This window comes from Porites lutea, chromosome 1 (assembly GCF_958299795.1).
Source record: "Porites lutea chromosome 1, jaPorLute2.1, whole genome shotgun sequence".
In the NCBI taxonomy this organism is placed as follows: Eukaryota; Metazoa; Cnidaria; class Anthozoa; order Scleractinia; family Poritidae; genus Porites; species Porites lutea.
Window position 1 is genome coordinate 29,171,253 of NC_133201.1, and position 24,479 is coordinate 29,195,731.

At 36.6% G+C, this 24,479-nt stretch overlaps 1 protein-coding gene and 1 pseudogene across 1 annotated transcript in view; both read right to left on the minus strand.

Annotated features, from left to right (window-relative positions):
- The window catches only part of LOC140947727 (chromodomain-helicase-DNA-binding protein 5-like), a 233,965-nt gene that overhangs the window by 105,392 nt on the left and 104,094 nt on the right, over positions 1-24,479 (minus strand). The window lies entirely within an intron of this gene.
- LOC140922082 (uncharacterized) lies at positions 9,582-14,188 on the minus strand (annotated as a pseudogene).

Here is a 24,479-nt window from a genome sequence, read left to right on the forward strand (position 1 = left end):
TTCGAAAATATTTGCCTTCCTCTTTTCTCCATAATTAACTTCCATTTACACGCAAAATTGGTCTTGCGAGAAAATCCCGAAATCACAAAACAGTGACAAAGCGACCTCGTTTTCCTCTGTAGTGGTAAACATAGCTTCGAGTGTACAAAAAGTCAGCTACAGTAAACCACTTTACAATAAATCACGCTGTTTAAACACCATGAAGTCTTTTCTTGCCTTCAAAGTCATCAGCACTTAGATATTTGTGTATTTTCAAAAAGGCTTTACTATGAAACTTTGGCAAAACACCCAGTTCACGACAGCGATTTTGTTCTGCTTTATTTTCACCGCCTAGCGCGGTGAATATAACGTCATAGTCCGAGATAGCTAACCAATAAGATTGCTTGAATTACCAAGATCACTAAGAGTGTATATACTAATTAGTAATAAGAATAATTAAAATTATGTTATTGTCATTATTAGGAGACAAAATAGTAGCAGATGACATGAAAATGTTTTCTGTTAAGGTTATGAAATTACTAATTTGAAATGTACTTCTAAAATTAAATTCTAAAAGTTACCATGTAGTTAAGGAAAAAAGAATTATTTACGACGCCATATTGAAAACTCGTCACGAAAGGAATTCCAAGATTTTCTTTTTTTTCTCACCATGTCTCGTATTAATGAGAAGAGGGTTGGCGAGAATGGTAGAAAACGTCATGTGAAAATTTCAAAAGTTGAATTTCGCTTCTTCTTTCCACCAATATTCACACCCTTGTGAAGAGTACTTTGGCGGAGAAGAATTCAAGGTCGGAACATTTCTCAGTACCGTTCCCATACAAAAGAATTCTTGAATAGACCAAATTTGAACAAAATTTGCGACCTGTTCGGAAATGGTCTTTTTTTCCCCATGTATTATCTACAAAAGCAAAGTCAGCAGTTTCAAGAACGTACGCGCTGCTGGCCATGTTTTGGGCATTCTTTTCTATTATCTAGCCTTTTGAGAAGCCATTTACGTTTATGGCTCGCCACACAGATGATTTCGGCCCATTGTGCTCCATGAACTCCTTTTTTACAAGAACGCGATCTAATTTCTTTCTCCCAGTAACAATCATGTATAATCGGACTCCCAAAATAGGTTAATTGCTTTTTTCAACTAGTTTCCTACCTTCAAGTAAAAAGTGAAGTGAATTCCGCGGCAGCCTTCGTCTTTCTAACGCTTATATTCTTAGCGTATTCCTCTGCGGCCTCCTGATTTTTACCCATTATAAGGTGTAGACCTTTAACCGAACGATCAGCTTTCAGCTGCCAAACGCACTCTTTAATGAGTTTTCTTCCCACTCTAATACCATCGCTTAAACCATCTCTAAGCATGGATTCAGTATAAATTTTGCAATAGATAAAGGATAACGAAAGTAGTATATGGCGCACCGGTTAGGTTTTTTTAAAGTGAAATCTCATTAGTGTGAAGTGGAATACATTAGTGCTTATGGGATTATAGCCTTTTGTCTTACTCTCATGCATATAATGCGGGTAAAATTCCATTAAGATTAGGTCGTGTGCCACAAATATCGATAATTTTTTCTCCATGTTTATTTTATGTTGTGTACGTCAGGTCCTTATTTAGATCTGAAGTCACTGTTCAATTTAAATCACTGAACCGTTACGTGATTATGCACGCTGCAAAGTCTTTTTTAATTTCCTTTCGCTCTCTTTTACGGCTACTGTGATTATTAGTATAAATATCATGATTACCGTTTAATTAGATCATAACTATCCACGATTTAGCTTTTGTTTTTTAAAGTCTGGTATTTTAGCCTGAGCTAACGCCACACGAACTTTGTTACTTTTTTATAAATTACATATGGCAATCCACGCTGCAAGCTCTTACACCTTATAAATATTCCCGTTTAAAAAACAGCTGACGTACCCTTTCACATATTTTAAACTGGATCAGAGGCCATATTCCACAATAAATTGAATACGGTGAAGAGAGCTAATCTCTGACCAGATTTCCGACAGCTCGTTGTTAAGTTTTGGGGTAGTTATCTCAGCAACTGGTGAAAACGAGCTGTTTGCGAGATATCAATCAAAATGCCTGTTGCATTCAGCACTTCTTGCACCTGAAGCAGGGATTCCTGGGCCGTCTTGAACTGCCGAGGTGTATCCTACCGATGCGTTCGTTTCTTCATCTTCTCCAGAGGTTTTGACGGCCTCCAAAAGTCGCTCTGACAAGACAGTTTTCGAACCTCTTTCATCAAGCGCTAGTTAAGAAAGCTCCGTTTTTAGTTCAGGTACACTATTAATTGATACTTAAATAAGGCCATGATGAGTCTCCGTCCACGAAAACTGATATTCTTTCTTTTCTCGAAAATAAAAGGCTTTTGCGAGAAAACAGTTTACATCAGATTAATTATTTACCTAAAAGCTACCTATGGAGAAAAAATGAAAGAAATCGAATTTTCAACTCTTGCCACTCAGTACTTAAACTTTGCTGACCGTCGCACTTAAACTGTTTGGCACATTAATCCAAATCTAGCGGCTTGAAATGAGTGGCATTTTTACGCCGTATCTTCTGGAGATTAATGCCTAGTTATCCTCACCATTTCTTGTAAAACAGATTACTATAAAGGAGAACGCATTGCAACACGCAGTTGACTGTTCTGATTTCTATTTCTAATATTAACTCCAGCTACGTGAGAGTTTAGCTTCCCCAGTGTTATTTTGTCCGGATTTCAGGCCATAATTATTAAATATGTCAAATGTGCAAAAAAACACTGATGCGTTTTCATGGAAACGAGGTAAAGACAAGAGTAGGACATTAAAAAAAATACCCCTTGCAAGCCATCCTTTTTTCTTTTGTTTTTCATTTTTTCCTTTCAAAGATGCTTTAAAGAGTGAATTACAGATTTGTATGACCATATAGAAAATGTTGTAGGAACAAAATTTCAAAACTGCCACAAATAGTCATTTGGGATACATAAGCGCTTTTTTTTTATAAAAAAAAAAACTGTTAACGTTATGACAATGAATTATACGAGTTAAGCTACCGAGTTATGTGACGACTTTTTCATACACTGAAAAAGGGTTATACTCCCGAAAAAACTATTTTTACGACCACTTCTAGAAACAATCACAGGAAAATAGGTTTTGTAGCAACATCTTGAATTTTTGTTTTTAATTTTTTACAGGTCTCTTAGATCCAACAACATTGTGGATCTTCACGCAGGGATATTCTCGAACCTGAGAAATTTAAAGTTTGTGTAAGATGTAGTAGTATGCTACTGATAGAATGATAGTCTCTTTTTTTTTTTTTTTTATTTATTTTAGAATGATAGTCTCAATATCGTACATTTATCAGTTTTGAAACACCTAGACCTACTCATCCTCGGAGACCCAGGGGCAGTTAGTCGGGTCGATAAAATGTTCGTGGCGAAAGTTTACTGTATGATCGAGACGAGCCCCTGGGCACTTACTTTTACCGAACCAGTTCCAGAAGCGTTTGAATTGCCTGCTTCTGATTGGCCAGAAAAAATTTTTTCTGGCCAATCAGCGAAGAGAAGCTGCCGGGTGACTCTCGTGTTTTCTTACACGACGTAGTTTTCCTCATCGATTGCCATAGTTGCGTAGCGCGTTCAACGGGGAAAGTTTCTCGACGAAAGTTTCAGAACAAAATGTTAACAACCCGCAAAATTGCCTTTAGCACGACTACAAGAAACAAACACTCTCCAATGAATTTTTAGGGCGGATCTTTCCAAGGTATCGTAAATTTTTATTGCTGATACGATACGCGATGCATGACTTTCACTTTCCCTACGACGCCAAGCTTACATTTTAGATGTCCATGTTCGTTGCACGACTTCTGAAACTTTCTACAGCGTGAAATTTCCGTTGCAGGGGCCACGAACTACGTCGATTGATCGTGGGAATTGCTGGCTTGCTGCAGTGCACGCACCTTCTTGCTTTCGCGCTGAACTCCCTTACCTTACGTATTTTAAATACAGCCGTTGTGTTTAGTTCGAAATCGTAGTCCGGTTATGTGCTGAATCCTGACTTGTTAAGTGAGGTCGATTTTTGCAGGCTGTGTGGGTTTATTTTTAAGGATAAGTGAAGAAAAAAAAATAAAGGTGAGTTTGCGAAAATGTTTGAAAGTGGTTGGTATGAAAGTTTTGGAGGGCGATAAACGCGCAGTGCCGGTGACAAGTGTAGGGACAGAGTTGAGAAATCGTGGAAGGTTGGGATGTCTATATACATATTTTTGTAGTCACTAAAACTTTATAAGAAGTGAACGCTCTTAAGGAAATTCCAGGGAGAAGAGACCAAGGAATAGGGACACTTTCCAAAGATCCAACTTCAGCTCTTGATTTCAAGGACCTGGGTCTCTGGCTTACTAAACCGCATAAGATAACCTGGGTTAATCTTCACTGTGATTAGAATTATGGCTAATATAGTAGAAATGAATTCTTATTATAAGATATCTTTTAACAAATGCATGTAAAAAAGTAATTTCACATAATATTTGATTTTTTGCCAAACTGTTCATCTATGATTGACTTGATGTTTCCCCTTACTGGCCCCCTCAAACACATCCACAGTGCCATTGTTTTAACTCCCTTGGAATTGATGGTACAAGATTGGACTTATTTTGAAAAAATAATGCTGCAATATTAACAATTTTCCTTTGGTGCATTTGTTTGATATTTCATAACTTCCCTATCATAATTCTCCTCATCTGACAATAATATTCTTCATTGATAATTATTTTTAAATCTTTAAACACCCTCTTCAGAAAGGTAAAAATCTTCATGGCATGGTCACCATCCCACACAGTGTCTCTAAAATACTTTCCACAGAACATAATTTATTACAATTATCAATTACTGTTTCCTGTACAAGACAATCAGAGAATACAAATTCTAGAATACAAGCAGTGAAGATTTGATTCTTGAACTTCCTGTCACAGATCATCTTGATTTTCTTTAAGCAGACTAACAGTCTTTGGCTCTGATGTCGCCACATAATTGGCTTGGAATGATCTGCTGTTTTCATTACTGTCATCAAAAAAGGAAGGAGTTTTTTCTCTTCTGCAGGTTGTACACTTAATAAAATCTAAAAGAAGAAGGACTTTTAGAATTATCGAAAGCAGTAAGAGACAATTTCAGCACAGTTCCCTTTTTTTCCAGAGAGTGTTGGAAAACAGTTTTTGTATGTTATGTGTAGGTATACCATATTTACTTGTGTATAATGTCACCTGAATATAATGCACTCCTCATTTTTCTAGACAGTATTCAAATAATATACTCAAGTATACTTGTTGGCCACCTAGTAAAACAAACCCTTTGGGACAGAAAGAATCACCAACAAATACCCCAGCATAAATGTTTATTAACAAATTAAAATAAAATAAAATATTACATCTCCCTAGTATATACATAACTCAATCAGTATAATAAGTAGACATGTGAACTCCAATAAAAAAGTTTAAAAAAAAATCTCAACAGCTTAAGAATAAAATTCATGTAATGGCATCTGTAGTTCTGTATTATGGGGTGTTTTTCCATTTATAATATGTAAATGTTAAATTGCACTATTATCTTAAGCAGTCACAAGGCTTACTTCATCAGCGTTCAATTGTCAATAAATGGTGACAAAAAAACATGATAATTCTTGTGAAGTGTCTGTCAGCTTTTAGACATAAGATTACTGAGCATCCTTGAATAAAAGCCAGATCTACTGTTAAGTATAATGAGGGTCCTGAAGGGGGGATATCAATCCCATTGAAACTGTTTAATCCTCAATTCCCATTTTTTACATTTTTTCCCATTCTCAGTGATAGAATCCCCCTGCCAGTGACTTAAATCCCATTTTCCCAGAGCAACAACATCCCATTTTACCCCTTCAGAACTCCCCACAATGAATTCAGTGTAGCACCCTTCCTAGCAAACAAATCAGCATACTTACCAATGAACAGCTGTATGTACTTGCAACGGGATTTTTCTGGTAAAACTCCTTAAAGAACATTGCCCTGAATTTATTGTCCCCCAGTTAATGATTCCGTGCTTCCGTACAACAAAGAAAACGCTTCCTATCCATTCAATATTTCTCGATCTTTTGTTTTGCTTTCCCCTAAGAAAGCGGCCTGAATTGCCAGTGACCTCGAGTACTTTACCTGGTCCTCAACTATTGACATGAGACGGTGAAATCACTATGACCAATGGATTACTAGGGAATTCATAACCTTTAGCATCTAACGATTTTTAAACCCCCTAGCTTATAGGCAACATTTGGAACGTTAGACTCTTCTATCAATTGCCCAAAAACATCTCTTCTTTCCACAATCGTCTCAATAATAAATCTTTGCTTCGCTTTGAACTGTACCACAGGAAACAAAGACAAGCCTTCTAATTCTTCAAGCGCTTGCTGGAGGTCTCCCTCGAATCTAAAGTTAACACTACTATCAACTTCGGCAGAATTAGTACGGTCAACTGCTGTAAGCTTTTAAGCTTAAAAGTTTCAAAAGGAGTTGGGAGCGAAAGCAAGAAGAAGGCACTGCAGCTAGCCGGCATTTCCCACGATCAATCGACGTAGTTGCGTGGCCCGTGCGACGGAAATTTTCACGCTGTAGAAAGTTTCAGAAGTCGTGCAATGAACATGGACATCTAAAATGTAAGCTTGGCGTTATATACTAGACAATGTGAGCAAATTAAGGTGTGGAAAGTGAAAGTCATGCATCGCGTATCGTATCAGCAATAAAAATTTACGATACCTTGGAAAGATCCGCCCTAAAAATTCATCGGAGAGTGTTTGTTTCTTGTAGTCGTGCTAAAGGCAATTTTGCGGGTTGTTAACATTTTGTTCTGAAACTTTCGTCGAGAAACTTTCCCCGTTGAACGCGCTACGCGCTACGCAACTATGGCAATCGATGAGGAAAACTACGTCGTGTAAGAAAACACGAGAGTCACCCGGCAGCTTCTCTTCGCTGATTGGCCAGAAAAAATTTTTTCTGGCCAATCAGAAGCAGGCAATTCAAACGCTTCTGGAACTGGTTCGGTAAAAGTAAGTGCCCAGAGGCTCGTCTCGATCTTACAGTAAACTTTCACCACGAACATTTTATCGACCCGACTAACTGCCCCTGGGTCTCCGAGGATGAGACCTACTGTAAAAGACAAGTGTGGGCATGATTTAGTCACTGATGAGTTTAAACTGTCAGTGGAGCCTTAAAACGACCATGTCATCGTGGTGACATCCCCTCTAATACGGACACTTTGTTCCCTCCATTCGGTGACGGTACACTGAGTACAATTTCGAAAATATTTGCCTTCCTCTTTTCTCCATAAATAACTTCTATTTATACGCAAAATTGGTCTTGCGAGAAAATCCCGAAATCACAAAACAGTGACAAAGCGACCTCGTTTTCCTCTGTAGTGGTAAACATAGCTTCGAGCGTACAAAAAGTCAGCTACAGTAAACCACTTCACAATAAATCACGCTGTTTAAACACCATGAAGTCTTTTCTTGCCTTCAAAGTCATCAGCACTTGGATATTTGTGTATTTTCAAAAAGGCTTTACTATGAAACTTTGGCAAAACACCCATTTCACGACAGCGATTTTGTTCTGCTTTATATTCACCGCCTAGCGGGGTGAATATAACGTCACAGTTCGAGATAGCTAACCAATAAGATTGCTTGAATTACCAAGATCACTAAGTGTGTATTCTTGGTTTTCACGTGACGTCACGGGCATTTCCAAATTTGGTTGTCGGCCATGTTGTTGTCCCTTCCGACCGTGAAATTTGTGATAATAGTATGTCGGATCTCGCAACTCTTTCGTTCTCTTCGAAATTTTGCGGTCGTAAAATGGAATTATCGGACGGAAAAAGCGATCAGGACTCAGATAGGACCAATGCGAGTATCCCTGTTCTTTCCGAGTTCGCCAAAAGCCTCGAGAGCCAAGTAAAGACACGATATATTCAGAAAATATTCCTACTTGAAGTTGACCCGGTCAGCATTCCAACCGAGCGGTTCGACCCAGAATGTTTGCCACCGCTTGAAGCCACTGATATGCTAGGATATCTGGTTTCAGGAGACTAGCTATTATACGAAACGGCAGTTCAAGCCCTACAAGAGGTTGGAAGCCTTCAACCAGATGGTTTCGCGATTCGTGACCTCTGTAAGAGGAAATATTAAGTGTACCTGGTAATGTAACTAACCAAAATGCCTTGCTTTGGGACAATATTTGTCTCTGCAAGTCCAAAGCAACCTCAGCAGATAAACTACTAGAGTGCCACAGCACAGACTGTAAGAATGGTAATTTTTTTCATTTAAGTTGTCTTATAAAAAAAGGATGCCAAACAATTGTAAGACTAGCTGGCAGTACTATGTGTAAACAGCCAAACAGGTCAGTGCCACCATGTACTTCTTCAACTCAGTGGAACAGTTTCATCATTACCTGTGCCATTGTCTGTACCATCAAGATCCAACATCCAAACTGATTCTGTTAGTGGAAGTGATGATGATGTTGAGATCAGGTGAAATTGACAAACAGAGTGCTTTGGCAAATCTTACACAGATTCAGGCTACCAACCCAGAATTGTCAAAGTCGCCAACCCGGGACACAGTTATGACTGGAGGTTGATCTGTTTCAGAATCAATAATTATAAAACTGTATTTCCCTGAAAAATTTCTGGGGCAATAAAGTTTATGTGCTTGCAAAGGGGTATAGGTAATAATTATTATTTGCGGCAGATTTTACGGTGTACCAAGGGAAATTATTTTGAAAAATAAAAAAGGGGGTATATAGTACATTATTCCACAGCAGGTTTTTCTAAGGACAGCTATTCTTTGAGGTTAAATATGTTTTTGTAAAATATTATGCTAAGGGTTTGGTCTTAAAGGCGAACTCCGAGGTAAAATAGACCTTTTTCTAAATGAATGGCCTACATTAGTTACCACTAATTTAAGTGACTGTTTGTTATAACGAAGATATTTCACCTGAAAGAGGAATTAAAAATGCAAATAGCATTCCAACATCTTGAAAAATGTTTGCTGCTCAGAAATGGGTCAGCGTTTTCATTTTTGAACTAATGGTGGTCAGATCAGCATCTAATTGCTCATTGTTGATAAATGTACATAATATTGTACCCACAAGTCATGAGAAAAACATGTCACTAGAATCCCGGTTTCTCAGTCCCTTGTTTTCTTAAGCCCATAATTTTACTCCTGATATCTGGAAATCCTGATTGCTTGAACCAGTTATTATTTCCCTTGTGGGTTAAAAAAATCAGGATTCCACTGTACATACATACATACATACATAAAGTTTGTGGCTCGCTCGATTTCTCCGTAGAAGAGTGCTCAATACATAAAGTAGAGCGTGAAAAATATTGTCAGCATAAAAATAACATCTCTATCCCTACAAGCCTGTTTCGTGATTGGTCACAATATACATACATACATACATACATACATACATACATACATACATACATACATACATACATACATACATACATACATACGTACGTACGTACATACATACATACATACATACATACATACATACATACATACATACCCACCCACCCACCCACCCACCCACCTGCTGAAAACTACTGCATTAATTACGGGTTTGAGTGTTTTTGCTCAAATACGTGTTTTCCTGTCATCTCAAAAGACAATTTTTTAAAACTTTTCTTGTTGTTTGAAACACTAACAACATATGTAATTAAAAGAAGTAAGAAAATTGATGACATGAGAGTCTACATCTTCAAAAATTGTCATTTTGAATCAGTTAAAATGTTTTAGATAGTTAAGGACACATTCTTACTGACCTACACCTACATTAATTTACTGTTCACAGAGGCGCATATGTTAAACTTAAAACTGGCAATACAGTGAACTCTCTAGTAAGCGGGACACCCTTGGGACCAGCTCTAGCTGTCTGCCTTAATTTAACTGTAACTAAACTCTCTTTAAAAGAGATTTTAGTTACAGATGAACAGCTCTAATTTGCCTGAGTTAGGACCAGTGAAAGCTGTCCGCTGCACAAAAGGGTCTGGTATACCGGGGTGTCCATTTAAAAGAAGATAACTGTACAACTGAAACTAGTCAAATGGTATTATAGGTGGGCATAAGTTAATAAGTGCGGAGCAAACCCTTACAAAACGATCAATCATAGGAATCTGTGATGCAGGTGGTCTATTTGGGTTGCAAACAAGGAAATCTGTTGGAAGTGTGCTTTCCAAAATGGTATACTTGCGCCGCAACAACCCTATCACCCTCTCCACGTGGATACGAACACTTGCGATGCCTCTAGTTTTTTCCACATCAACTGGATCCAACTGGGATTTCCCCTTTGTGAAGGCTGGAATAACCAGCTTGGCTTGCTTTAAGCCAACACTTAGGCCTACTCTGGAACCTTAACTCGTCTTAACTCGCCTTAACTCGCCCTAACTCGCAACTTGAGATTATGTTCAAATTTCCTTATCTCGCCTTAACTCGCCTAAACTCGCATTATCTCGCACAAACGCACCCAATCTCGCCACTTCCAAGTGGATACCAATTTTACAGTCAAACCAGGTCAAGCGTACCCCCCAAGAATACATTAATGAGTTTATTATTCAAAAGTTGAATCCGATGCTAGTTGTAGATTTCAGATTGATCTCTGCATTCTTGCATGTGTAATGAGCCCTGAATTCACACGCGAGGCAGTTATGAAATTTCTACCAGCTCCATTTTCCTGAAATTGATGTAAATGTCTTCTAAGAAGCTTAATCCATTCAAAGATTTCCAATCTGACCAAATATAGAGAAGTTCTCGTAAAATATTCACTGCTCATTACGCATGCAGAAATGCCGCTTTGAATTTGACACCAGTTACGGGAACGACTAACGGATTCATTTTTCAAATAATCAATTCATTAATAGAATCTTGGGGGGTACGCTTGACTTGGTTTGACTGTAATATCTCATCCTACTCTCAGTGTAATTTCACAATTACTCCATAAAGGGAAGATGCCAAAGAATACAAATTCCAAAAGTTTAAAAGATAGTGATTTTTAAGGAAAACAGGGTTTTTACCTTTAAAAAATATGTAATTGACCAATTCCATCCTTCTGGTATTTCCAATTGCCTCTGTGGTAAGGGTAATTTACCACTAAAGATTTCATGAGGTTTTTCTTACTTATCATTGTCATGCCTTGGAGTCTTAACTGGACTGTCAATGGAACTACCAGGAACAGCCTGAACATGCACTAACTCGTTGCCTAACGAAAAGGCTTCAATGCTAAGCATGGCAGAAATTCCAGAGGCATGGGGTCACAGGGTCTTACAAATCCCACGTTAAATCGAGAAGTTTCAAAATGTATCACATGCAGGTAAGCTAAGCTAAAGCCTTTTACCCTTGCAACGTTAACTCTATAAAAGCCTTGTTGATCCCAGTCCACTGGCAAGTTTTAGATAGGAAGCTTCAATGTGGCGTACGTGACATGAAAACAAGCACAAAACGCCTGAGCCGGTGATCATTTTGTAAAAATTCGAAACGGGAAAGACGCATCCGTGACAACTCTTAAGAGTTTGGAAGACAAAGCCGATCGTGGAGAGCGTTTTCTTGTCATTCAAGTTAAATAAGGTATAGTCCTCTGCACAACTATGAACACTTTCTGACACTTTGTAACAAATAAGTAAGCCTGAACAGAAAATATGGTCATTTATTTTTGTTGTTTTGCTAGGCTGAGAATGATAAAGAGTTTACTGTCAAGTTAACTTGATCCTCCTTTCTTTCGTAGAAATCAAGGTGTCTCTCACAGGATTGTCCAAGTTTAAGGAGGGAGTTTCTAAAATACGGGAACTGCTGTCTTTGAGAAAAGGCATCAGCCTTCATTTGCAAGAAATTAAAATAGATTATCCGAGGAAACGAAAAGGCAATCATTTCTGGCAGTGAAAACAAACAATTGAGCTGGATTCCAAGGGAAACCATCAGTGAAGTGGAGATAATGGATCAAATGGAAGACTTAAAGATAAGTCTTATAATTTTCAAAGAGAAAGAAATTTCATTTCAGTAAAATTGATTGTGTCATAAAAATTTCCTCAGCTGAGTCGTATTTCGTCAGCTTCCCCGGTTTTTTATACTAGTTCTTTCAAGAAAATTGACACAGACTGCAAAAACATTTTTTTTTTCAATTCTGGAGTTAGTGATAACAATTGATGACATGTCATGTGATACCTATTATGCTCACCTGCCTATTAAAACATAGTGTTATTGATTTATAAAAATTAATAAAATATCCTACCTGTGCTTATACTACAGCTACATTTTTTTATCAGTTCATGATTGTTTTGTTTTCATTTTTTTACTACTGGTAATTTATTATTCTGCCAAATAATTATATAGCTTTAATAAATAATATATGATGATGATGACAATGATTATTATTATGATACAGCCACCAAATGGTATAGTTTGATGTCTAAATGCTATATAATTAATAAAGAACAGGACTCCATGTCACTAGCATATCCAAACTTAAGCTTGTCCAATTAGGAAAATAATTCAATTAATAAATTTAAACAAGATTTGGCTTCATTCAACTTTGGAGCTCATCTGAAATTTTTTGTTTAACTTTTTCGTAATTGGACAACATGGAACCTACTATATATATAAGAAATACAAAGATTGCAAGGCATCTTTTATATGTATATTACTAAAGTATATTATAAATTTTAACCCTTATAACCTCAACATAAGGTGCATCATTTCCCCCTAACTCGCCTTAACTCGCACAAACTCGCAACTGATAGGCGAGCTCAATTTTTCCTTATCTCGCCTTAACTCGCCTAAACTCGCATTAGCTCGCACAATCTCGCGGCGAGTTAAGGTCCCAGAGTAGGCCTAACACTTTCTGCAATCGTGAACCCTCTGTCAGCCATTACCATGTCTCCTGGTAGCAATTGGTCGAGAAATCCAGAATGCTCTGTCAGATACTTGTCAGAGGTGCGGCCTCCCCAGGCTTCACTAACAAACGACACAGTTCCTTGGGGTGTAATACCAATGAGAATCTTGATCGTATTATGGTGTTTGTACGATGAAAATGTTTGTGCTCTGGCTAACAGATTTGATGGCCTTTCGATAAATACCTCAAACCAGTCAATGATTACAGTTACTTTCCTTCCAAGTGCATGTTGAAAACACAATGGCATTGTTTTCCATAACTGCTCCCTATCTGGCCAGGAAACAAGAGGAAACAACCTGGTGTCCATAACAACCATCCAGGAGGAAAAAATCCTTGACACAGTGGGCACAGATACCATGAAACGGTAAGCCAGATCTTGAAAGGGTACACTCAATGGCAGTTTCATCAGGACCATGACAAATTCCTGAAATCTGCTGAGGGAGTGAGTTTTGCGAGTGACATGTGGAGACACGTGTTCAAAAGCAACCATTAGCATCTCAAATGATGGCAGTCCCGTATAAAAACGGACCTTGTCGTCAGATTGAAAGAAATCTTGGTCGGGTGCTTGATATCCGCTGGGCCTGGAGAATATGTATTCAAACTCTTCAGTCTGAGTTTCAGCGTCGACTGGTGGAAATGTGGCAGTTTCTTCTGTCTGTGTTTCAGCGTCGTGAAATACAGCCGCCATTGTTTCTTCATCGCTCGCACAAGCGGCTGAAGAAATATCAGGCTGTTGAGTATCAGGCTCTTCAGGCTGTATTTCACCGCTATGGTCTTCGACTGTTTCGGATGAAGTACTCGTTGACGCTTCCCTAAAGTCCATGTTAGCAACCTGTTCGCCGCTTTGGTCCAAGAGCTTTCTTTCCCTTGCAGCTTCATTCTCTTGTCGTTCAATGACTCTTTTCCTTCGAGCCTTTGCTCTCTCGGCTCTTTTTGTCGCAGCCTCGACGTCTTTCTGTTTGTGTATTCGTTGACTAAGTTTAAGGTCGGTATCCAATCGACGTTAAATTTGTCCCAGTTCGGTGACGGCCTTCCTGACACAAAGTGGCGTTCACAAACTCGCTCGTTTTCCAGGACGTTCTTCGTATCAGTATCGTCTCGACTTATCGCCGAAATCCAACTATTTCTCCTCTCAGTGGTGAGATCTTCGAACTCTTCGCCTTGATGTTTAACGACTGATGGTATACGAAAACATCCTTGGGTGTTTCCCTTTCCACTTTTCCTTCCACATCCAACGACAACGCCGGGACCATCTGGGTTTGTTTACACTTGAGGGACACCAACATGGCAGATAGAAACCGTTGCCAAGCGGTGGGTCACGTGGGTGAAAACCAAGAATATACTTATTAGTAATAATAAGAAGAATAATTAATAATATGTTATTGTCATTATTATGAGACGAAATAGTAGCAGATGACATGAAGATGTTTTCTATTAAGGTTATGAAATTATTAATTTGAAATGTACTTCTAAAATTGAATTCCAAAAGTTACCATGTTGTTAAGGAAAAAAGAATTATTTACTACGCCATATTGAAAACTGGTCACGAAAGGAACACGAAGATTTTCCTTTTTTCTGACCATGTCTCGTGTTAATGAGAAGAGGGTTGGCGAGAATTGTAGAAAACGTCATGTGAAAATTTCAAAAGTTGAATTTCGCTTCTTCTCTCCACCAATATTCAAACCCTTGTGAAGAGTACTTCGGCGGAGAAGAATTGAAGGTCGGAACATTTCTCAGTACAGTTCCCAATCAAAAGAATTCTTTATAGACCAAATTATAGACAATGTTGTGGGAACAAAATTTCAAAACTACCACAAATAGTCATTTGGGGTACATAACCAGTCTTTTTTGTAAGAAAAACTGTTAACGTTATGATAATGAATTATGCGAGTTAAGCTACCGAATTATGTGACGACTTTTCTTACACTGAAGAAGGGTTATACACCCGAAACACCTATTTTTACGACCATTTCTAGAAACAATCACAGGAAAGTAGGTCTTGTAGCAACATCTTCAATTTTTCTTTTCAATTTCTTACAGGTATCTTAGTTCCAACAACATTGTGGATCTTCCCGTAGGGGTATTCTCCAACCTGACAAATTTGCAGTCGCTGTAAGATGTCTGAATACTTGTTAAATAACGTTTGGTTTAGACTGTTTGACATACTATTTCAAATCTTAGTAAATAGTTTAGCTAGTGAAGAAAGCTCCATCTTTAGTTCAGATACACTTAATTTACACTTAAATAAGGCCATTTTAAGCTTTCGTCAAGGAGAACTGATATTCTTGCTTTTCTCGAAAATAAAAGGCTTTTGCGAGAAAAAAGTTTACACCAGATTAATCGTTTACCTTAAAGCTACCTGTGGAAAAAAAAAAACAACAAAGAAATCGAATTTTCAACTCTTGACACTCAATACTCAAACTTTCCTTACCTCGCTCTTAAACTGTTTGGCACATTAATCCAAATCTAGCGGCTTCAAGTGAGTGGCATTTTGTAAGCCATGTCTTGTGAATATTAATGCCTACTTATCTGCATCATTTCTTGTGAAACAGATTACTATAAAGGAGAACGCATTCCAACACGCAGTTTACTGTTCAGATTTCCTTTTTTTTAATTGTAACTTGGGCTACGTGAGAGTACAGCTTCTCCCGTGTTCTTTTGTCCGGATTTCAGGCCGTAATTATTAAATATGTCAAATATGCAACATAACACTGATGCGTTTTCATGGAAACGAGGTAAAGACAAGAGTCGAAAATTGCAAACAAATATCCCTCACAAGCCATCCTTCTTTCTTTTGTTTTTCAATTGTTTATTCCAAAGATGCTTTAAAGAGTCAGTTACAACTTTGTATGACCATATGGAAAACGTTCTCGGAACAAAATTTCAAAACTACCACAAATAGTCATTTGGGGTACATAACCCGTCTTTTTTGTAAGAAAAACTGTTTACGTTATGATAATGTATTATGCGAGTTAACCTACCGAGTGATGTGATAATTTTTTTCTTTACTGAAGAAGGGTTATACACCCGAAACACCTATTTTTCAACCATTTCTAGAAACAATCACAGGAAAATAGCTTTTGTAGCAACATCTTGAATTTTTCTTTTCAATTTCTTACAGGTATCTTAGTTCCAACAACATTGTGGATCTTCACGTAGGGGTATTCTCCAACCTGACAAATTTGCAGTCGCTGTAAGATGTCTGAATACTTGTTAAATAACGTTTGGTTTAGACTGTTTGACATACTATTTCAAATCTTAGTAAATAGTTTAGCTAGTGAAGAAAGCTCCGTCTTTAGTTCAGATACACTTAATTTGCACTTAGATAAGACCATTTTAAGCCTCCGTCAAGGAGAACTGATATTCTTGCTTTTCTCGAAAATAAAAGGCTTTTGCGAGAAAACAGTTTACACCAGATTTATCGTTTACCTTAAAGCTACCTGTGGAAAAAAAAAAAAAAACAACAAAGAAATCGAATTTTCCACTCTTGCCACTCAATACTCAAACTTTCCTTACCTCGCTCTTAAACTGTTTGGCACATTAATCCAAATCTAGCGGCTTCAAGTGAGTGGCATTTTTACGCCATGTCTTGTGAATATTAATGCCTACTTATCTGCATCATTTCTTGTGAAACAGATTACTATAAAGGAGAACGCATTCCAACACGCAGTTTACTGTTCAGATTTCTTTTCTTTTTTAATTGTAACTTGGGCTACGTGAGAGTACAGCTTCTCCAGTCTTCTTTTGTCCGGATTTCAGGCCGTAATTATTAAATATGTCAAATATGCAAAATAACACTGTTGCGTTTTCATGGAAACGAGGTAAAGACAAGAGTCGGAAATTGAAAACAAATATCCCTCGGAAGCCATCCTTCTTTCTTTTGTTTTTCAATTGTTTATTCCAAAGATGCTTTAAAGAGTCAGTTACAACTTTGTATGACCATATGGAAAACGTTCTCGGAACAAAATTTCAAAACTACCACAAATAGTCATTTGGGGTACATAACCCGTCTTTTTTGTAAGAAAAACTGTTAACGTTATGATAATGTATTATGCTAGTTAAGCTACCAAGTTATATGACGACCTTTTCTTACACTGAAGAAAGGTTATACACCCGAAACACCTATTTTTACGACCATTTCTAGAAACAATCACAGGAAAACAGCTTTTGCAGCAACATCTTGAATTTTTCTTTTCAATTTTTTACAGGATTCTTAGTTCCAACAACATTGTGGATCTTCACGTAGGGGTATTCTCCAACCTGACAAATTTGCAGTCCCTGTAAGATGTCTGAATACTTGTTAAATAACGCTTGGTTTAGACTTTTTGACATACTATTTCAAATCTTAGTAAATAGTTTGTTTAGCTAGTGGAGAAAGCGCCGTCTTTAGTTCAGATACACTTAATTTACACTTAAATAAGTCCATTTTGAGCCTCCGTCCTGGAAAATTGATATTCTTTTTTTTTCTCGAAAATAAAAGGCTTTTGCGAGAAAACAGTTTACATCAGATAAATCATTTACCTTAAAGCTACTATGGAAAAAAAAAAACAAAAGAAATCGAATTTTAAACTCTTGCCACTCAATACTCTAACTTTCCTTACTGTCGCTTTTAAAATGTCTGCCACATTAATCCAAATCTAGCGGCTTCAAGTGAGTGGCATTTTTACGCCATGTCTTGTGAATATTAATGCCTACTTATCTGCATCATTTCTTGTGAAACAGATTACGATAAAGGAGAACGCATTCCAACACGCAGTTTACTGTTCAGATTTCTTTTTTTTTTTTAATTGTAACTTGGGCTACGTGAGAGTACATCTTCTCCCGTATTCTTTTGTCCGGATTTCAGGCCGTAATTATTAAATATGTCAAATATGCAAAATAACACTGTTGCGTTTTCATGGAAACGAAGTAAAGACAAGAGTCGGAAATTGAAAACAAATATCCCTCGTAAGCCATCCTTCTTTCCTTTGATTTTCAATTGTTTATTCCAAAGATGCTTTAAAGAGTCACGCAGTTGACTGTTCTGAATTCTATTTCTAATATTAACTCCAGCTACGTGAGAGTACAGCTTCCCCAGTGTTATTTTGTCCGGATTTCAGGCCATAATTATTAAATATGTCAAATGTGCAAAAAAACACTGATGCGTTTTCATGGAAACGATGTAATGACAAGAGTAGGAAATGTAAAAAATATCCCTTGCAAGCCATCCTGTTTTCTTTTGTTTTTCATTTTTTTTATTCCAAAGATGCTTTAAAGAGTGAATTACAACTTTGTGTGACCATATGGAAAACGTTGTAGGAACAAAATTTCAAAACTACCTCAAATAGTCATTTGGGGTACATAACCCCTCTTTTTTGTAAGAAAACCTGTTTACGTTATGATAATGTATTATGCGAGTTAAGCTACCGAGTTATGTGATGATTTTTTTCTTATACTGAAGAAGGGTTATACACCCGAAACACCTATTTTTACGACCATTTCTATAAACAATCACAGGAAAATAGCTTTTGTAGCAATATCTTGTTTTTTCTTTTCAATTTTTTACAGGAATCTTAGTTTCAACAACATTGTGGATCTTCACGTAGGGGTATTCTCCAACCTGACAAATTTGCAGCGGCTGTAAGATGTCTGAATACTTGTTAAATAACGTTTGGTTTAAACTGTTTGAAATACTATTTAAAATCTCTATTACTTTGTATGACAATATAGAAAATTTTGTAGGAACAAAATTTCAAAACTACCTCAAATAGTCATTTGGGGTACATAACCCCTCTTTTTTGTTAGAAAAACTGTAAACGTTATGATAATGAATTATGCCAGTTAAGCTACCGAGTTATGTGATGATTTTTTTCTTATACTGAAGAAGGGTTATACACCCGAAACACCTATTTTTACGATCATTTCTAGAAACAATCACAATAATTTAGCTTTTGTAGCAACAACTTGAATTTTTCTTTTTAACTTTTTACAGGGATCTTAGGTCCACCAACATTGTGGATCTTCACGTAGGGGTATTCTCCAACCTGACAAATTTGCAGTTTCTGTAAGATGTCTGAATACTTGTTAAATAACGTTTGGTTTAAACTGTTTGATATACTATTTGAAATCTCTAATGCTTTGTATGACAATGTAGAAAATTTTGTGGAAACAAAATTTTAAAACTGCCTCAAATAGTCATTTGGGGTACATAACCCCTCTTTTTTGTAACAAAAACTGTAAACGTTATGATAATGAATTATGCCAGTTAAGCTACCGAGTTTTGTTTCGACGTTTTGTTACACTGAAGAAGGGTTATACACCCAAAACACCTATTTTGTCGACCACTTCTAGAAACAATCACAGGAAATAGGTTTTCTAGCAACATCTTGAATTTTTTTTTTCAATTTTTTACAGGGATCTTAGTTCCAACAACATTGTGGATCTTCACGTAGGGGTATTCCCTAATCTGATAAATTTGCAGTTGCTGTAAGATGTCTGAATACTTGTTAAATAACGTTTGGTTTAGACTGTTTGACATACTATTTCAAATCTTAGTAAATAGTTAGTTTAGCTAGTGAAGAAAGCGCCGTCTTTAGTTCAGATACACTTAATTTACACTTAAATGAGGCCATTTTGAGCCTCCGTCCAGGAAAATTGATATTTTTTTTCCCGAAAATAAAAGGCTTTTGCGAGAAAACAGTTTACATCAGATAAATCGTTTACCTTAAAGCTACCTATGGTAAAAAAAAAAAAACGTTATGATAATGAATTATGCCAGTTAAGCTACCGAGTTATGTGACGACGTTTTGTTACACTGAAGAAGGGTTATACACCCAAAACACCTATTTTTACGACCATTTCTAGAAACAATCACAGGAAAATAGCTTTTGCAGCAACATCTTGAATTTTTCTTTTCAATTTTTTATAGGTTACTTAGTTCCAACAACATTGTGGATCTTCACGTAGGGGTATTCTCCAACCTGACAAATTTGCAGTGGCTGTAAGATATCTGAATACTTTTTAAATAACGCTTGGTTTAGACTGTTTTACATACTATTTCAAATCTTAGTGAATAGTTAGTTTAGCTAGTGAAGAAAGCTCCGTCTTTAGTTCAGATACACTTAATTTACACTTAAATAAGGCCATTTTGAGCCTCCGTCCAGGAAAATTGATATTCTTTTTTTTCTCGAAAATGAAAGGCTTTTGCGAGAAAACAGCTTACATCACATTAAATCGTTTACCTTAAAGCTACCTATGGTAAACAAAAAAAAAAGAAATCGAATGGCCAACTGTTGCCACCCAATACTCAAACTTTCCTTACTGTCGCTCTTAAACTGTTTGGCACATTAATCCAACTCTAGCGGCTTGAAGTGAGAGGCATTTTTTAAGCCATGTCTTGTGGATATTAATGCCTAGTTTTCTGCACCATTTGTTGTGAAACAGATTACTATAAAGGAGAACGCATTCCAACACGCAGTTTACTGTTCAGATTTCTTTTTTTTAAATTGTAACTCGGGCTACGTGAGAGTACAGCTTCTCCAGTCTTCTTTTGTCTGGACTTCAGACCATAATTATTAAATATGCAAATATGCAAAATAACGCTAATGCATTTTCATGGAAACAAAGTAAAGACAAGAGTCCGAAATGGAAAAAAAAAGGATCTCTTAGAAGCCAGCCAGCCTTCTTTCTTTTTCTTTTTTAATTTCCTTTATTCCAAAGATGATTTAAAGAGTCAATTTATAGCTTTGTCTGACGATATAGAATAATGTTGTAGGAGCAAAATTTTAAAACTGCCACAAAAAGTCATTTGGGGTACATAAACCCTCTTTTTTGTAAGAAAAACTGTTAACGTTATGATAATGTATTATGCGAGTTAAGCTACCAAGTTATGTGACGACCTTTTCTTACACTAAAGAAGGGTTATACACCCGAAACACCTATTTTTACGACCATTTCTAGAAACAATCTCAGGAAAATAGCTTTTGCAGCAACATCTTGAATTTTTCTTTTCAATTTTTTATAGGTTACTTAGTTCCAACAACATTGTGGATCTTCACGTAGGGGTATTCTCCAACCTGACAAATTTGCAGTCGCTGTAAGATGTCTGAATACTTGTTAAATAACGTTTGGTTTAGACTGTTTGACATACTATTTGAAATCTTAGTAAATAGTTTAGCTAGTGAAGAAAGCTCCGTCTTTAGTTCAGATACACTTAATTTACACTTAAATAAGGCCATTTTGAGCCTCCGTCCAGGAAAATCGATATTCTTTTTTGTTTTTTCTCGAAAATAAATGGCTTTTGCGAGAAAACAGTTTACATCAGATAAATCGTTTACCTTAAAGCTACCTATGGTAAAAAAAAAAAAAAAAAGAAAAGAAATCGAATGGCCAACTGTTGCCACCCAATACTCAAATTTTCCTTACTGTCGCTCTTAAACTGTTTGGCACATTAATCCAACTCTAGCGGCTTGAAGTGAGCGGCATTTTTTACGCCATGTCTTGTGAATATTAATGCCTACTTATCTGCATCATTTCTTGTGAAACAGATTACTATAAAGGAGAACGCATTCCAACACACAGTTTACTGTTCAGATTTCCTTTTTTTTAATTGTAACTCGGGCTACGTGAGAGTACAGTTTCTCCAGTCTTCTTTTGTCCAGATTTCAGGCCGTAATTATTAGATATGTCAAATATGCAAAATAACAATGATGCGTTTTCATGGAAACGAGGTAAAGACAACAGTCGGAAATTGAAAACAAATATCCCTCGCAAGCCATCCTTCTTTCTTTTGTTTTTCAATTGCTTATTCCAAGGATGCTTTAAAGAGTCAGTTACAACTTTGTATGACCATATAGAAAACGTTGTAGGAACAAAATTTCAAAACTACCACAAATAGTCATTTGGGGTACATAACCCGTCTTTTTTGTAAGAAAAACTGTTAACGTTATGATAATGTATTATGCTAGTTAAGCTACCAAGTTATATGACGACCTTTTCTTACACTGAAGAAGGGTTATACACCCGAAACACCTATTTTTACGACCATTTCTAGAAACAATCACAGGAAAACAGCTTTTGCAGCAACATCTTGAATTTTTCTTTTCAATTTTTTACAGGATTCTTAGTTCCAACAACATTGTGGATCTTCACGTAGGGGTATTCTCCAACCTGACAAATTTGCAGTCCCTGTAAGATGTCTTAATACTTGTTAAATAACGCTTGGTTTAGACTTTTTGACATACTATTTCAAATCTTAGTAAATAGTTTGTTTAGCTAGTGGAGAAAGCGCCGTCTTTAGTTCAGATACACTTAATTTACACTTAAATAAGTCCATTTTGAGCCTCCGTCCTGGAAAATTGATATTCTTTTTTTTTCTCGACAATAAAAGGCTTTTGCGAGAAAACAGTTTACATCAGATAAATCATTTACCTTAAAGCTACTATGGAAAAAAAACAACAAAAGAAATCGAATTTTAAACTCTTGCCACTCAATACTCTAACTTTCCTTACTGTCGCTTTTAAAATGTCTGCCACATTAATCCAAATCTAGCGGCTTCAAGTGAGTGGCATTTTTACGCCATGTCTTGTGAATATTAATGCCTACTTATCTGCATCATTTCTTGTGAAACAGATTACGATAAAGGAGAACGCATTCCAACACGCAGTTTACTGTTCAGATTTCTTTTTTTTTTTTAATTGTAACTTGGGCTACGTGAGAGTACATCTTCTCCCGTATTCTTTTGTCCGGATTTCAGGCCGTAATTATTAAATATGTCAAATATGCAAAATAACACTGTTGCGTTTTCATGGAAACGAAGTAAAGACAAGAGTCGGAAATTGAAAACAAATATCCCTCGTAAGCCATCCTTCTTTCCTTTGATTTTCAATTGTTTATTCCAAAGATGCTTTAAAGAGTCACGCAGTTGACTGTTCTGAATTCTATTTCTAATATTAACTCCAGCTACGTGAGAGTACAGCTTCCCCAGTGTTATTTTGTCCGGATTTCAGGCCATAATTATTAAATATGTCAAATGTGCAAAAAAACACTGATGCGTTTTCATGGAAACGATGTAATGACAAGAGTAGGAAATGTAAAAAATATCCCTTGCAAGCCATCCTGTTTTCTTTTGTTTTTCATTTTTTTTATTCCAAAGATGCTTTAAAGAGTGAATTACAACTTTGTATGACCATATGGAAAACGTTGTAGGAACAAAATTTCAAAACCACCACAAATAGTCATTTGTGGTACATAACCCGTCTTTTTTGTAAGAAAAACTGTTAACGTTATGATAATGTATTATGCGAGTTAAGCTACCAAGTTATGTGACGACCTTTTCTTACACTGAAGAAGGGTTATACGCCCGAAACACCTATTTTTACGACCATTTCTAGAAACAATCGCAGGAAAAGGGGTTTTGTAGCAACATCTTGAATTTTTCTTTTTAACTTTTTACAGGATTCTTAGATCCAACAACATTGTGGATCTTCACGTAGGGGTATTCTCCAACCTGACAAATTTGCAGTCGCTGTAAGATGTCTGAATACTTGTTAAATAACGTTTGGTTTAAACTGTTTGACATACTATTTGAAATCTCTAATGCTTTGTATGACAATATAGAAAATTTTGTAGGAACAAAATTTCAAAACTGCTTCAAATAGTCATTTGGGGTACATAACCCCTCTTTTTTGTAACAAAAACTGTAAACGTTATGATAATGATTTATGCCAGTTAAGCTACCGAGTTTTGTTTCGACGTTTTGTTACACTGAAGAAGGGTTATACACCCAAAACACCTATTTTGTCGACCACTTCTAGAAACAATCACAGGAAATAGGTTTTCTAGCAACATCTTGAATTTTTTTTTTCAATTTTTTACAGGGATCTTAGTCCCAACAACATTGTGGATCTTCACGCAGGGGTATTCTCCAACCTGACAAATTTAGGGATCCTGTAAGATGTCTGAATACTTGTTAAATAACGTGTTCTTTAAACTGCTTCACATACTATTTCAAATCTCAGTAAATAGTTAATGCAACTGGAGCACTATACGCAGTCTAGTGAACAGGACATTTCTTGTACCATTTCTTGGGAAACCAATCAATAGGAACGTGAACGCATTACAATATTAATAATAAATATTATTCCTTAATTAATCCTCAGTAGTATTTATAGCACTTATGCTATTGGTGCCGAGCAAATGCCTGAAACAAGTAACTCAAACAAAAAATAACAGGGTTAATAATCCCAATTAGTCGGAGGCAAACCAGCTGCAGCTATTTACAAGTGTGGTCAAAGATTTGAACTCGGGACTACCATGAACAAATCCAACTAGCGGTTAGGGCGGGACTTGAACTCGAGGCCTCCGAATTGCAAGTCCAGCGCTCTAACCGCTCGGCCACTCTGCCTCCTTACAACTGAAGAAGGGTAATACATCCAAAACGCCTGTTTTAAACAACACTTTCTGATATTCTGTTTTAACAATATTATTTTATGATTTGTTTAATTGCAAATGTAACGCATCTCAAGCAAACGTTCTGTTTATTCTCTGACCATATACATGGGATTTTAGACCT